We start from the raw sequence: 15,667 nt of genomic DNA, 5'->3' as shown, positions 1-15,667 counted from the left end.
CATTTTATTATTATTATATTGCTTGTGTTGTTAACTTGTTACACATGTATTTTGTTAACATACTTGCACGTTTATACAGGACATGTACCGTAATTGTTTCCCACATAAGGAAATTCCATTATAAGGAAAGATTGGACAGTGCAAATATGATTCCTTACTAGAGAATACTTGGGGGCGGCCGATACTGGGAATGTTGGTATCGATCCGATACCAAGTAAATACAGGGTAGTATCGGCCGATACCAATACGATACTGATACTTTTATATATATATATATATATATATATATATATATATATATATATATATATATATATATATATATATATATATATATATATATATATATATATATATATATATATATACTTATATATATAGTATATAGCAAGGGGGCCTGGAACTGCCGAGAAGCTGGCATAGGAGCCTGCCACCATAGAGGTTGGGACGCGTACGAGACACCAGGGGATGGGGGTACAGATAGTGAGGAAGGTAAACTAGAAGAAACGCGATGAATGGAACTAGGTGAAGAAGTACGCAATGTACAAGGTGCCAAGTGTAGTGGCTTGGGTATAGGTTCGTAAAAATGTTTGAAAAAGCTGAGGAGGAACCAGAATCTCTACTCGGATACCTACGTTGGCCACCCCGCGAGGGTCCCGTGTAAATGGCCAACCGAGCACCCAAAGAAGGGTCTGAAGGGAAGGGTTCAGTGGTGGACATTAAGGGTACAGGTTTGGAGTGACGCGACTTGGAAAAAGCGTACTTACGAGAGGAACCAGAACATCTTCTCGAGCGCCTACGTTGGCCACCCTGCAGGGGTCCTGTGTAAATGGCTAACCTAGCGCCCAAGCCAGAGTCTGACGGCAAGGGTTCTGGAGTGGACACTAAGGGATCATCGGCTTGAGGGAAGTGTCTGAGTCTGCTGGGTCCATGACTGGTCAGTATGTTCTGCAATGTGTGGAGCAGGATTTGGACCTATACACAGATATGACACGGAAGTTGAAGAGTAAAAAGTCTTTATCAATAAAAATACAAAGTAAATAACAGAGGTCAGGACTGGAAGAGATTTGCATCCTCACTCCGAGAAGGTTTGACGTACTGACAATGTGTCACTGTCTAACTCAAAGTTTTAAACTGTAAGACTTAAGGCCTATATGACATCATAAAGGACAAAGCATAAAAGGACCATAGCAACTGCAGAGCAACTGATACATCACGTAAACAACCAGTCATAACATTTAACGTACTTGTCAATCAATTGTAAGATAAGATAAGATACGATAAGATAAGATAAGGCCTTTATTGACCCCACAGTGGGGAAATTTTCACTGTTACAGCAGCAAAGATATAGGTCACACAGAGACGGCGGCATTATGTAGCCATTAATGTAATGTGGGCAAACATTCAGAATCAAACATATGTAAATAACCACGTGTATAAACACATGTGTATACACACCAACATACATCTACAGATAAAGTATGAAGAGACATCATTTCGGCCTGTACATAGTACAGAGGAAAAAATACTCTAAGTGACAGTGCTGCAGTGCTGTAGTGAAATGTAAGGAACAGCATTGGATAAAAATAAAACTAGACTAACAGTAGTGGGGAATGTTGAGTATTGCACAATATAAGCCCAGGTGCAGGACTGCACAATTGCACTAATGTCCACCAGTTTGTAGAGTACAATGTTCTTGTTAAAGAGATCTGACAGCAGCAGGCAAGAAGGAGTGGCGGAATCTCTCCTTTGCACAGTGAGGGTGTAACAGTGAGCCGTCACCTTATCGTGGTGGAGGGGTTTGCGCGCCCCAATGATCCTAGGAGCTACGTTGTCTGGGGCTTTATGCCCCTGGTAGGGTCACCCATGGCAAACAGGTCCTAGGTGAGGGACCAGACTAAGCACGGCTCAAAATGACCCCTTATGATGAGTAAAATTAACGGACCACGTTTTCCCTCGCCCGGACGCGGGTCACCGGGGCCCCCTTCTGGAGCCAGGCCTGGAGGTGAGGCTCGATGGCGAGCGCCTGGTGGCCGGGCCTGCACCCATGGGGCCCGGCCGGGCTCAGCCCGAAAAGGATACGTGGGTCCCCCTTCCCATGGGCTCACCACTGGTGGGAGGGGCCAAAGGGGTCGGGTGCCGTGTGAGCTGGGCGGCGGCGGAAGACGGGGACCTTGGCGGTCCGATCCCCGGCAGCAAAAACTAGCTCTTGGGACATGGAATGTCACCTCTCTGGCAGGGAAGGAGCCTGAGCTGGTGTGTGAGGCTGAGAGGTTCCGATTAGATATAGTCGGGCTCACCTCCACGCACAGCTTGGGTTCTGGTCCCAGTCCTCTCGAGAGGGGTTGGACACTCTTCCACTCTGGAGTTGCCCAGGGTGAGAGGCGCCGAGCAGGTGTGGGCATACTTATTGCCCCCCGGCTTGGCGCCTGTACATTGGGGTTTACCCCGGTGGACGAGAGGGTAGCCTCCCTCCGCCTGAGGGTGGGGGGACGGGTCCTGACTGTTGTTTGTGCTTATGCACCAAACGGCAGCGCAGAGTACCCACCCTTTTTGGAGTCCTTGGAGGGTGTGCTGGAGGGCGCTCCACCTGGGGACTCCATCGTTCTGCTGGGGGACTTCAATGCTCACGTAGGCAATGACAGTGAGACCTGGAGAGGTGTGATTGGGAGGAACGGCCCCCCCGATCTGAACCCGAGCGGTGTTCGGTTACTGGACTTCTGTGCTCATCACGGATTGTCCATAACGAACACCATGTTCAAGCATAAGGGTGTCCATATGTGCACTTGGCACCAGGATACCCTAGGCCGCAGTTCGATGATCGACTTTGTAGTCGTATCATCGGACTTGCGGCCGCATGTTTTGGACACTCGGGTGAAGAGAGGGGCGGAGCTGTCAACTGATCACCATCTGGTGGTGAGTTGGCTCCGATGGTGGGGGAAGATGCCGGTCCGACCTGGCAGACCCAAACGTATTGTGAGGGTTTGCTGGGAACGTCTGGCAGAATTCCCTGTCAGAAGGAGTTTCAACTCCCACCTCCGGCAGAACTTTTCCCACGTCCCTGGGGAGGCGGGGGACATCGAGTCCGAGTGGACCATGTTTCGTGCCTCCATTGTTGAGGCGGCCGATCGGAGCTGTGGCCGCAAGGTGGTCGGTGCCTGTCGTGGCGGCAATCCCCGAACCCGCTGGTGGACACCAGCGGTAAGGGATGCTGTCCAGCTGAAAAAGGAGTCCTATCGGGCCTTTTTGGCCTGCGGGACCCCGGAGGCAGCTGACGGGTACCGGCTGGCCAAGCGGAATGCAGCCCTGGCGGTTGCTGAGGCAAAAACCCGGGTGTGGGAGGAGTTCGGGGAGGCCATGGAAAATGACTTCCGGACGGCTTCGAGGAAATTCTGGTCCACCATCCGGCGTCTCAGGAGGGGGAAGCAGTGCACCATTAACACTGTTTATAGTGGAGATGGGGTGCTGCTGACCTCAACTCGGGACGTTGTGGGTCGGTGGGGAGAGTACTTCGAAGACCTCCTCAATTCCACCGACACGCCTTCCGCTGAGGAAGCAGAGCCTGGAGTCTTTGAGGTGGGCTCTCCTATCTCTGGGGTTGAAGTCACCGAGGTAGTCAAAAAGCTCCTCGGTGGCAAAGCCCCGGGGGTGGATGAGATCCGCCCGGAGTTCATAAAGGCTCTGGATGTTGAGGGGCTGTCATGGTTGACACGTCTCTTCAGCATCGCGTGGACATCGGGGACAGTGCCTCTGGATTGGCAGACCGGGGTGGTGGTCCCCCTTTTTAAGAAGGGGGACCGGAGGGTGTGCTCCAATTACAGAGGGATCACACTCCTCAGCCTCCCCAGCAAGGTCTATTCAGGGGTGCTGGAGAGGAGGGTCCGTCGGAAGGTCGAATCCCGGATTCAGGAGGAGCAATGTGGTTTTCGTCCTGGCCGTGGAACAGTGGACCAGCTCTACACCCTCAGCAGGGTCCTCGAGGGTGCATGGGAGTTTGCCCAACCGGTCTACATGTGTTTTGTGGACTGGAGAAGGCGTTCGACCGTGTCCCTCTGGGAGTTCTGTGGGGGGTGCTTCGGGAGTACGGGGTACCGAGCCCCCTGATAAGGGCTGTCCGGTCCCTGTACCACCGATGCCAGAGTTTGGTCCGAATTGCCGGCAGTAAGTCGGATTCGTTTCCTGTGGGGGTTGGACTCCGCCAAGGCTGCCCTTTGTCACCGATTCTGTTCATAATCTTTATGGACAGAATTTCTAGGCGCAGCCGAGGTGTCGAGGGGGTCCGGTTTGGTGGCCTCAGTATTGCATCTCTGCTTTTTGCAGATGATGTAGTACTGTTGGCTTCTTCAAGCCGCGATCTCCAACTCTCGCTGGAGCGGTTCGCAGCCGAGTGTGAAACGGTCGGAATGAAGATCAGCACCTCCAAATCTGAGACCATGGTCCTCAGTCGGAAAAGGGTGGCGTGCCCTCTCCGGGTCGGGGATGAGATTCTGCCCCAAGTGGAGGAGTTCAAGTATCTTGGGGTCTTGTTCACGAGTGAGGGTAAGATGGAACGGGAGATCGACAGGCGGATCGGTGCAGCGTCTGCTGTGATGCGGACCCTGTATCGGTCTGTCGTGGCGAAGAAGGAGCTTAGCCGAAAGGCGAAGCTCTCAATTTACCGGTCGATCTACGTTCCTACTCTCACCTATGGTCATGAGCTGTGGGTCATGACCGAAAGAACAAGATCTCGGATACAAGCGGCCGAAATGGGTTTCCTTCGCAGGGTGTCCGGGCTCTCCCTTAGAGATAGGGTGAGAAGTTCGGCCATCCGGGAGGGACTCAGAGTCGAGCCGCTGCTCCTCCGCGTCGAGAGGAGCCAGTTGAGGTGGCTCGGGCATCTGATTAGGATGCCTCCTGGACGCCTCCCTGGTGAGGTGTTCCGGGCATGTCCCACCGGCAGGAGACCCCGAGGACGACCCAGAACACGCTGGAGAGACTATGTCTCCCGGCTTGCCTGGGAACGCCTTGGGATCCTTCCGGAAGAGCTGGAGGATGTTGCTGGGGAGAGGGAAGTCTGGGCTTCCCTGCTGAAGCTGCTGCCTCCGCGACCCGACTTCGGATAAGCGGGAGATAATGGATGGATGGATGGATGGATGGAGGGTGTAACAGTCTGTCACTGAAGGAGCTGTGGAGTGCTGTTAGGGTGCCCTGGAGGGGGTGGACCGGGTTGTCCAGCATTGATGACAGCTTGGCCATCATCCTCCTGTCCCCCACTGGGTCCACAGAGTCCAGGGAGCAGCCCAGGACAGAGCTGGCCCTCCTGACCAGTTTGTCCAGCAGCTTCTTGTCCCGGGCCGAGACGCCGCCTGCCCAGGTGACCACTCCCTGGATATTGACTGATGCAACCACAGAGTCATAAATGTTCCTGAGGAATGTCCCCTGAACCTCAAACGACCTCAGTCTCCTGAGTAGGAAGAGTCTGCTCTGACTCTTCCTATAGAGAGTGTCTGTGTTGTCGCTCCAGTCCAGTTTATTGTTCAGATGAACACCCAGGAACCCTCTCAACATCTGTTCCCCAGATATTCACTGGTATAGGTGCAGAGTGATGGCGCCTACAGAAATCCACCACCATCTCTTTGGATTTCCCCGCATTGATCAGGAGGCGGTTCTGCTGGCACCAGTCCACAAAACCCTGAGTAAGTTCTCTGTACTCCCGATCATCTCCGCTTGTGATGAGGCCGACAATCGCAGAGTCGTCAGAGAACTTCTGCAGGTGACAGGTAGGGGTGCTGTAGTTGAAGTCCGAGGTGTATAGGGTGAACAGGAAGGAAGCCAAGACAGTTCCCTGCGGGGCCCCCGTACTGCAGAGGAGCATGTCAGACACACAGTCCTGTGTCCTCACATACTGTGGCCGGTTTGTGAGGTAGTCCTGGATCAATGTGGTGAGGTGGTGGGCCACTCCCGGCCGCTCCAGCTTGTCTCCCAATAGGGTGGGCTGGATGGTGTTGAAAGCATTGGAGAAATCAAAGAACATGATCCTCACGGTGTTCCCCGCCTTCTCCAGGTGGGAGAGTGAAGTGTGGAGGAGGTAGATGATGGCATCATCCACATTGATGCCAGGTTGGTATGCGAACTTGAGTGGGTCCATTGAGGAGCTCACCAGGGGGCGCAGGTGGACAAGGACCAGTCTCCAGGGTCTTCATCAGGTGAGATGTCAGCGCCACTGGTTGTAAACAATGGGGGCGCGGCTCCGAGCCAAGTCACCGGACACGATCGCGCAAAAACTAGCCACCAGCAGCAGCAAGAATACCGCAATTTGGGTGTCCATTGCTACACAAGTTTACAACCATCAACTATGTGAAAAAGGTATGAGGTAGAATAATAGTAAGGTAGAAAAAACACACGAAAAGGCTCACCGGTGGGCCGGAGCTGCTGTAGCGGGCAGCCACTCGTGCGGCGCCGGAAATGTATTCGTTTATTCCACCACAAAATTATTACTGTATATATTGCTTGTCCATACAATGCTGACATTCATTGCACATTCCCATATCAACCTTGATCAGAGGGTTAAAAGACAAATGATTCTTCACATACCATATCTATCTCTGGTGTTGCCTGGTGAACAACACATTTGTCATGCTGCTTTGTTGACTTCTGCTTTCTACTTTGGCAAGTGACATTACCTCGACCAATAAAATAAGATGATTCTGTATCCTGATATGCACGAATGTGCTGTCAGCTCATTGGTCACAGAGCAGGTGAGGGCCTTGGATCGTTTCCGTAAGTTATCATATAAAGAGAACTGTTGTTCATTAATTCCATCGATATTTGACAAATGAAAAAATTAAATGTTTTGATGGTAAAAAAATTCAGTGTTAGAAATTCGAATTTACACTCCGAAGGCACAGATTTACTTCCATAAAATCTGGTGGCTGAAAGTAGAATAAACTTTACATCTTCACACCATTTTGGTGAATTTGAATCAAGGTGCAGCCAGACAGGCTCTGAATTTCACGGATGTGTTTGGTGGTTGTCATCATACTTCATTCATGAATATGACAACAGAGTGCATCGAACACTGAATAATTGAAGAAATCAATTCACTGAATGCATTTTTATAATAGTCATCTTTATTTTATATTTTCCAAATAAACCGACGGGCCGGAGGACGGCTATGGAGGGCGAGGCAAGAAGGGGCACACAGAGACATGTATCATTGGGTGTAAGGTACTTCTCAGATCCTTGATCTCCCTAGCCAACTTTACCTTGTCCGCTTGTGGAGGTCTGTTTACTGTTTCTTATAAACTTTCTTGACACACTTTGACCTCCTGGATGGATTCCAGGCAACAAGCCAATGAAATACTAGCTAGTTATACCCCAATAAAGCTAATGTCAGGGAATTCGACTTGGAAGACCGAGACAACCCTTGTTAGAGGACTGTAAAAAGCAACACAGAACAGCCAAGATTGGCTTTTTCGCTCACGTTGGGCGGCAGAGGCAACGAAGCGGTTGCTCCAGACCGTCGCCTCTGTGCCCTTTCGTTCACCTTTTATTCAGTATAGGCAACATGCATTTTGAAGTACAGACATGCAAAACCAGTGACACTTCCTTTTTTCTGCACAGTCCACCTGTTTGTGGGCTAACAAGCCTTCTATTTCAGACATCCTGTTTCTCATTTTACACAGCACATTCTACTCGGATGGAAACTGAGTGGGTGAGTTCAACTCAACGACACAAGAGGAGCATCAAAGAAATAAACTTTTAAACATGATATCATTGTAACTGTCGATTTCTCTCACATTTCCCTCCTGTATATCATTGTAACTGTCGATTTCTCTCACATTTCCCTCCTGTATATCATTGTAACTGTTGATTTCTCTCACAGCTAAGTAGTTACTATTTCTAATAAAGATTACTAGTTTCGAGCAAGCTAGCTATAATGCAGTTAACTACTGACTAGCTAGCTAAATGCAATAAAGCTAAGTAGTTATTAGCAAGACAGTTATAATAGTTACAAGTGAATAGCGAGCTAGCTACTTGAGAATAAGAATCGCCACTGAAACAGGAAGATTTGAATCTGATTTGAGTGGGTTGTCGTTGCTGGAGATAGAAGATCAACAAAGTAACGAAAAAGAAGGAGACGAAGGATACCCTTCATGGACAGTGAAATCCTTGTCGTAAAGTAAGTTTTGCACTCGTGTCCCAATGAGTCACTGTTTAAAATAAATGTTGTACATTGTTGTTGGTACAAGCAACACTTGGGTCGCTATTTATAGACATGTTCCTCCAATCATTTTAGGGGTATGAAACCGGAGAATTAGTCAGCTAGCTGTTTCATGCTCTGTTGCCTTAAATGAAACATAACGTGAACACGGTAGTTAGCCTGGTGTCAACTATCTTAAAAGTCTGAATATCAAACTTTCATCTACAGTGGTTTATTTTCCCCGACATTTTAAGGCTTGAAGTAGGGATTTAATATAAACATTGTGTGATAATAAGTGAAAAGGCAGGGGAGAAGATTTTTTTTTTTTTTTAAAGAGAACCAAATCAGGAAAAGATGAGGGAGGCAGGCAGACAGCCAGAATTCAGGTCTGCTAGCAGCTCCCATCCTGGGATGAGTAAGGAAGAGAGAGAATCTGATACACACCACCAATATAGAAGCAGTCACACGCTCACTTCAGTATTAATTTTAAGTTACATGGTTCATACGCATGTATGGAAAGTATGGAACTTGATTTTCTATATTTCCAGATCTATAGTAGTATGGAAAATGGAAACAATTGTATGTAAATATATTTATCTTAATAGTTATCTGGGTTATCTTAAAATGTTTGGATTAATTATTTTTCATACACCACCTATCTTCAATCTCATGAAAATAATTTAGTGTGATACTAAATACGATATTCAATACATACAAATTCAGAATAATTATAACAATTGATTTGCATGATGAATTGCATAAACTATTCTCATTATACACATCTTATTACTCAAAGGTCACAGAAAGATTTCTGTCTTTAATACTGAGAAGTCTGGGAATTAGCGGATGGAAATTTTAAATTTGTAGGAACCCTTATTTTTTATTTTTATTTTTTGATATTTTGAAGTGTTGGCCACTGATGTGTGTTGTTATTTTAAATGGTGGTTATATGTTTATTTTGCTTACACTGATATTTTTATTTTTATACAATGTAGTTCCATTGAGGGAGGACACAGAAGACAAAGGTGGCAGCTCCCTTCCTGGGACTAGTACGGAGAGAGAATGCACAATACAGCACAGCCCATCATCACCAGGTCCCAAACTATCCCTGGTCTAAGTCTTAATTATTCTGTCTAAGTCTTAGACCAAGGATATGAGTCAAACAGTACCCCTAGTCATAGTTAAAACCTGCACACTGTGTGGGTGTGTGCATGCGTGTGTGTGTGCGTGGGTGTGTGAGTGTGAGAGAGAGAGATTAATGAGAGAGGGAGGGAGGGTTGGAGGGATAGATATTGTGTGTTGTGTGAATGTATTGGTGCATTTTCACCACTTTTGTAAAAATAGGTATTATTAATGAATTATTGAAAAGTTGTTACCAAGTTGTGTTTTACATTTTCTGCGCGCCCCAGCTCAGAGAGAGTGTGACCTAGGTACACCACTTGTTTTTCCCAAAGTTGCATTTTATCTTTTGACACTTTATTTCCCTTTTCACACAGGTGAAGGAGCAATGCCAAAGTATCAGTCTTGCATTGCTCTTTAGACGTGGAAGCCACCAAAATGTCGTCCACATAAGACAGAACCTGATTATTCTGTGGGGCAACGAAGGAGGCTTGATAGCATGTGATGGCCTCGGAGAAAATGGTAGGGGAATCACAAAATCTTTGAGACAATCTAGTAAAGTTTAGTTTTTCTCACTTGAATGTGAAAGCAAGCCAATGATGGCTGTTTGGATGTACTGGAATGCTCCAAAACGCATTGCTCAAATCTATAACTGAGAACCACTTACATTTTGGTCAAAGTGTATTTAACAGTGTGTGTGGGTTGGGGACGTTAGGTGCCCTTGACTGAACAGCTTGGTTCACTGCCCTCAAATCCTGTATTACTCGCCACTTGTATGGCTACCACATGCCACTTGAAATTAGCTTAATTTCCTACTCTCTATCTTCAGGTTTTCACCTTACTATCTTGCTTCAGAATTATTAACTCTAACAATTCCTACTATCATGTCAGTTTGACCATACACTGACCTTAGGTTCCTGCAATCTCTCCACTGGTTCAGTCACTTCGGTTCGTTGGATGGTGTTTGCGTTCTTCCGGTGAGCGGTGTCCGACTTCTGGCCTCGTGGAAAGGAGGACTTCCAGGACCCAGTGGGTCCCGACAGTATTGTTTTCTTCAGTCGTCGTCGATCATCCACTGAAGAGAAGGCGTAACCATCCGGCTCGAAGGACCACGTTTATAATGTCAGGGAATTCGACTCGGAAGACCAAGACAACCCTTGTTAGAGGACTGTAAAAAGCAACACAGAACAGCCAAGATTGGCTTTTTCGCTCACGTTGGGCGGCAGAGGCAACGAAGTGGTTGCTCCAGACCGCCACCTCTGTGCCCTTTCGTTCGCCTTTTATTCAGTACAGGCAACATGCATTTTGAAATACAGACATGCTAAACCAGTGACACTTCCTCTTTTCTGCACAGTTCACCTGTTTGCGGGCTAACAGTCTTCTATTTCAGACATCCTGTTTCTCACTTTACAAAGCACATTCTACTCAGATGGAAACTGAGTGGGTGAGTTCAAATAAATGCCACAAGCAGAGTATCAAAGAAACTTTTAAACATGATATCATTGTCACTGTCGATTTCTCTCACATTTCCCTCCTGTATATCATTGTAACTGTCGATTTCTCTCTCATTTCCCTCCTGTATATCATGATTAAAATAAAATAAAACATTCATATCACCCAAACGCTATTGCTTGAGTGGGAGGAAAACTGCCCGAAAACCCAATGGAAAAAGGGGCAGAAACCCGTCCCAAGCAGTAGCCAAACACAAAAGATAGCAAGCACTAAAGCTGTTTTTGGTCAAATACATGTACATACATACAAGGCAAACCCGGAAACATCAAACATTCACAATTGCATTGCTTTTCTGTGAAGTCGTCAAAAAGGGTTGACACAATAGTAGGATCATCATCAGTAAAAGCATCGTCATCATTAGAGTCTATGTGCACCTGCTGGTATTCAGTCATGGCTATCGTAACCTGGGCAGCTACTTTCAATTCAACAGCATCCATCATCTTGGCAGTACAAACTTTGCATAGGGGAATACCGCAAGAGATGCACAAACAGGATATTAATAGAACACAAATAATAATTGCAACTATAGCAACAGCTACACTTTTCCAATTTCCAAATGTACCCTGTAGCCATTGCAAAAAGGCGTTTGGTTCAACTCCTTCCATATTCTGAGTTTTCTCCCTGTAAGCTCTAAGCAGTGTAAAGGTTTCTGTTAACGATCCATTAGACAATTTGTGTAGAGGGATGCAGGTATAACAATCACCAATTTTAATCATTTGACAAAGCCCTCCTTTTTTCCACCAATATCATGTCTAATGCCTGCCTATTTTTTGCAAAGCCACAAGTGAAATTGCATATAATTGTGAAGCTGTATGCGTAAATAATGCTTCTGTGAAAATTTGTTAGTGTTCAGATAATTCAGATAATTGATTGAACACTGTTATGAATGAGGCAACACCAATAAATTTTAGTTTCCTGAACAAATGTCGCAGTGGCAAAAAAGGCGGCGGAGTTGCTGCCATTTTTGGATCATCATTTCAGTGTAAAGAAATTGTATTGGGTGTTTTTAATTCATTTGAATATATCATTTTTTTAGAGAAAGGTGATCCAAAGGTTGTTGTTGTAATCATTTTATAGGCCTCCAAGACAAAAAGGCAAGTTTATGGAGGAATTTGAAGAAATGCTGTCAGTAATCTGTACTGACTATGACTACCTGGTCATAGCTGGTGACTTTAACATTCATGTTGACAACAATTTGGATAAAAATATCAAAGTCAAGTCAAGTCAAATTTATTTATATAGCCATTAATCATAGGAAAGTCTCAAAGGGCTTCACATAAGCACCAGATCATATACACGACATCCACTGATCTTAAGCCCCAGGGGGGCAAGGAAAAACTAAAAAAAAACATCTGGGGAAAAGTGAGAAACCTTGAGAAGGGACCACAGATGGGAGAATCCCCCATCCAGGATGATCAGGCTGCAATGGATGCCGAGTGGGCAACATTGAACACACATTATAGTACTATACATCCATCCATCCATCCATCCATTATCTCCCGCTTATCCGAAGTCGGGTCGCGGAGGCAGCAGCTTCAGCAGGGAAGCCCAGACTTCCCTCTCCCCAGCAACATCCTCCAGCTCTTCCGGAAGGATCCCAAGGCGTTCCCAGGCAAGCCGGGAGACATAGTCTCTCCAGCGTGTTCTGGGTCGTCCTCGGGGTCTCCTGCCGGTGGGACATGCCCGGAACACCTCACCAGGGAGGCATCCAGGAGGCATCCTAATCAGATGCCCGAGCCACCTCAACTGGCTCCTCTCGACGCGGAGGAGCAGCGGCTCGACTCTGAGTCCCTCCCGGATGGCCGAACTTCTCACCCTATCTCTAAGGGAGAGCCCGGACACCCTGCGAAGGAAACCCATTTTGGCCGCTTGTATCCGAGATCTTGTTCTTTCGGTGACCCACAGCTCATGACCATAGGTGAGAGTAGGAACGTAGATCGACCGGTAAATTGAGAGCTTCGCCTTTCGGCTAAGCTCCTTCTTCACCACGACAGACCGATACAGGGTCCGCATCACAGCAGACGCTGCACCGATCCGCCTGTCGATCTCCCGTTCCATCTTACCCTCACTCGTGAACAAGACCCCAAGATACTTGAACTCCTCCACTTGGGGCAGAATCCCATCCCCGACCCGGAGAGGGCACGCCACCCTTTTCCGACTGAGGACCATGGTCTCAGATTTGGAGGTGCTGATCTTCATTCCGACCGTTTCACACTCGGCTCCAGCGAGAGTTGGAGATGGCGGCCTGAAGAAGCCAACAGTACCACATCATCTGCAAAAAGCAGAGATGCAATACTGAGGCCACCAAACCGGACCCCCTCGACACCTCGGCTGCGCCTAGAAATTCTGTCCATAAAGGTTATGAACAGAATCGGTGACAAAGGGCAGCCTTGGCGGAGTCCAACCCCCACAGGAAACGAATCCGACTTACTGCCGGCAATTCGGACCAAACTCTGGCATCGGTGGTACAGGGACCGGACAGCCCTTATCAGGGGGCTCGGTACCCCGTACTCCCGAAGCACCCCCCACAGAACTCCCCGAGGGACACGGTCGAACGCCTTCTCCAAGTCCACAAAACACATGTAGACTGGTTGGGCGAACTCCCATGCACCCTCGAGGACCCTGCTGAGGGTGTAGAGCTGGTCCACTGTTCCACGGCCAGGACGAAAACCACATTGCTCCTCTTGAATCCGGGATTCGACCTTCCGACAGACCCTCCTCTCCAGCACCCCTGAATAGACCTTGCCGGGGAGGCTGAGGAGTGTGATCCCTCTGTAATTGGAGCACACCCTCCGGTCCCCCTTCTTAAAAAGGGGGACCACCACCCCGGTCTGCCAATCCACAGGCACTGTCCCCGATGTCCACGCGATGTTGAAGAGACGTGTCAACCATGACAGCCCCTCAACATCCAGAGCCTTTATGAACTCCGGGCGGATCTCATCCACCCCCGGGGCTTTGCCACCGAGGAGCTTTTTGACTACCTCGGTTACTTCAACCCCAGAGATAGGAGAGCCCACCTCAGAGTCTCCAGGCTCTGCTTCCTCAGTGGAAGGCGTGTTGGTGGAATTGAGGAGGTCTTCGAAGTACTCTCCCCACCGACCCACAACGTCCCGAGTTGAGGTCAGCACCACCCCATCTCCACTATAAACAGTGTTAATGGTGCACTGCTTCCCCCTCCTGAGACGCCGGATGGTGGACCAGAATTTCCTCGAAGCCGTCCGGAAGTCATTTTCCATGGCCTCCCCGAACTCCTCCCACACCCGGGTTTGTGCCTCAGCAACCGCCAGAGCTGCATTCCGCTTGGCCAGCCGGTACCCGTCAGCTGCCTCCGGGGTCCCGCAGGCCAAAAAGGCCCGATAGGACTCCTTCAGCTGGACAGCATCCCTTACCGCTGGTGTCCACCAGCGGGTTCGGGGATTGCCGCCGCGACAGGCACCGACCACCTTGCGGCCACAGCACCGATCGGCCGCCTCAACAATGGAGGCACGAAACGTGGTCCACTCGGACTCGATGTCCCCCGCCTCCCTCGGGACGTGGGGAAAGTTCTGCCGGAGGTGGGAGTTGAAACTCCTTCTGACAGGGGATTCTGCCAGACGTTCCCAGCAAACCCTCACAATACGTTTGGGTCTGCCAGGTCGGACCGGCATCTTCCCCCACCATCGGAGCCAACTCACCACCAGATGGTGATCAGTTGACAGCTCCGCCCCTCTCTTCACCCGAGTGTCCAAAACATGCGGCCGCAAGTCCGATGATACGACTACAAAGTCGATCATCGAACTGCGGCCTAGGGTATCCTGGTGCCAAGTGCACATATGGACACCCTTATGCTTGAACATGGTGTTCGTTATGGACAATCCGTGATGAGCACAGAAGTCCAGTAACCGAACACCGCTCGGGTTCAGATCGGGGGGGCCGTTCCTCCCAATCACACCTCTCCAGGTCTCACTGTCATTGCCCACGTGAGCATTGAAGTCGCAGAACAATGGAGTCCCCAGGTGGAGCGCCCTCCAGCACACCCTCCAAGGACTCCAAAAAGGGTGGGTACTCTGCGCTGCCGTTTGGTGCATAAGCACAAACAACAGTCAGGACCCGTCCCCCCACCCTCAGGCGGAGGGAGGCTACCCTCTCGTCCACCGGGGTAAACCCCAATGTACAGGCGCCAAGCCGGGGGGCAATAAGTATGCCCACACCTGCTCGGCGCCTCTCACCCTGGGCAACTCCAGAGTGGAAGAGTGTCCAACCCCTCTCGAGAGGACTGGGACCAGAACCCAAGCCGTGCGTGGAGGTGAGCCCGACTATATCTAATCGGAACCTCTCAGCCACACACACCAGCTCAGGCTCCTTCCCTGCCAGAGAGGTGACATTCCATGTCCCAAGAGCTAGTTTTTGCTGCCGGGGATCGGACCGCCAAGGTCCCCGTCTTCCGCCGCCGCCCAGCTCACACGGCACCCGACCCCTTTGGCCCCTCCCACCAGTGGTGAGCCCATGGGAAGGGGGACCCACGTGTCCTTTTCGGGCTGAGCCCGGCCGGGCCCCATGGCTGCAGGCCCGGCCACCAGGCGCTCGCCATCGAGCCCCACCTCCAGGCCTGGCTCCAGAAGGGGGCCCCGGTGACCCGCGTCTGGGCGAGGGAAAACGTGGTCCGTTAATTTTACTCATCATAAGGGGTCATTTTGGGAATTAAGAGTGAGAAACCTTGAGAAGGGACCACAGATGGTCCAGGATGATCAGGCTGCAATGGATGCCGAGTGGGCAACATTGAACACACATTATAGTACTATACAGTGTTTGTTAAAGTGATGTGAAAGTTAATCAAATGAAGTGCTGCAGGAAGATGACAATCGATGAAGTGAG

The 15,667-nt window shown here is 49.2% G+C and overlaps 2 pseudogenes; one reads left to right on the top strand and one right to left on the bottom strand.

The window, feature by feature from the left end:
• Positions 1-664: 664 nt before the first annotated feature.
• On the top strand, positions 665-5,585 carry LOC147145400 (uncharacterized; annotated as a pseudogene).
• A 6,477-nt stretch (positions 5,586-12,062) lies between these two features.
• LOC147145399 (uncharacterized) lies at positions 12,063-15,438 on the bottom strand (annotated as a pseudogene).
• Between the last annotated feature and the right edge of the window lie 229 nt (positions 15,439-15,667).

The sequence above is a fragment of the Filicampus tigris genome, chromosome 7 (genome assembly GCF_054856515.1).
Source record: "Filicampus tigris isolate MCC_2025a chromosome 7, RoL_Ftig_1.0, whole genome shotgun sequence".
Taxonomy (NCBI): Eukaryota; Metazoa; Chordata; class Actinopteri; order Syngnathiformes; family Syngnathidae; genus Filicampus; species Filicampus tigris.
The sequence above is the reverse complement of the archived record's forward strand: the minus strand, read 5'-3'. Positions and strand labels throughout refer to the sequence as shown.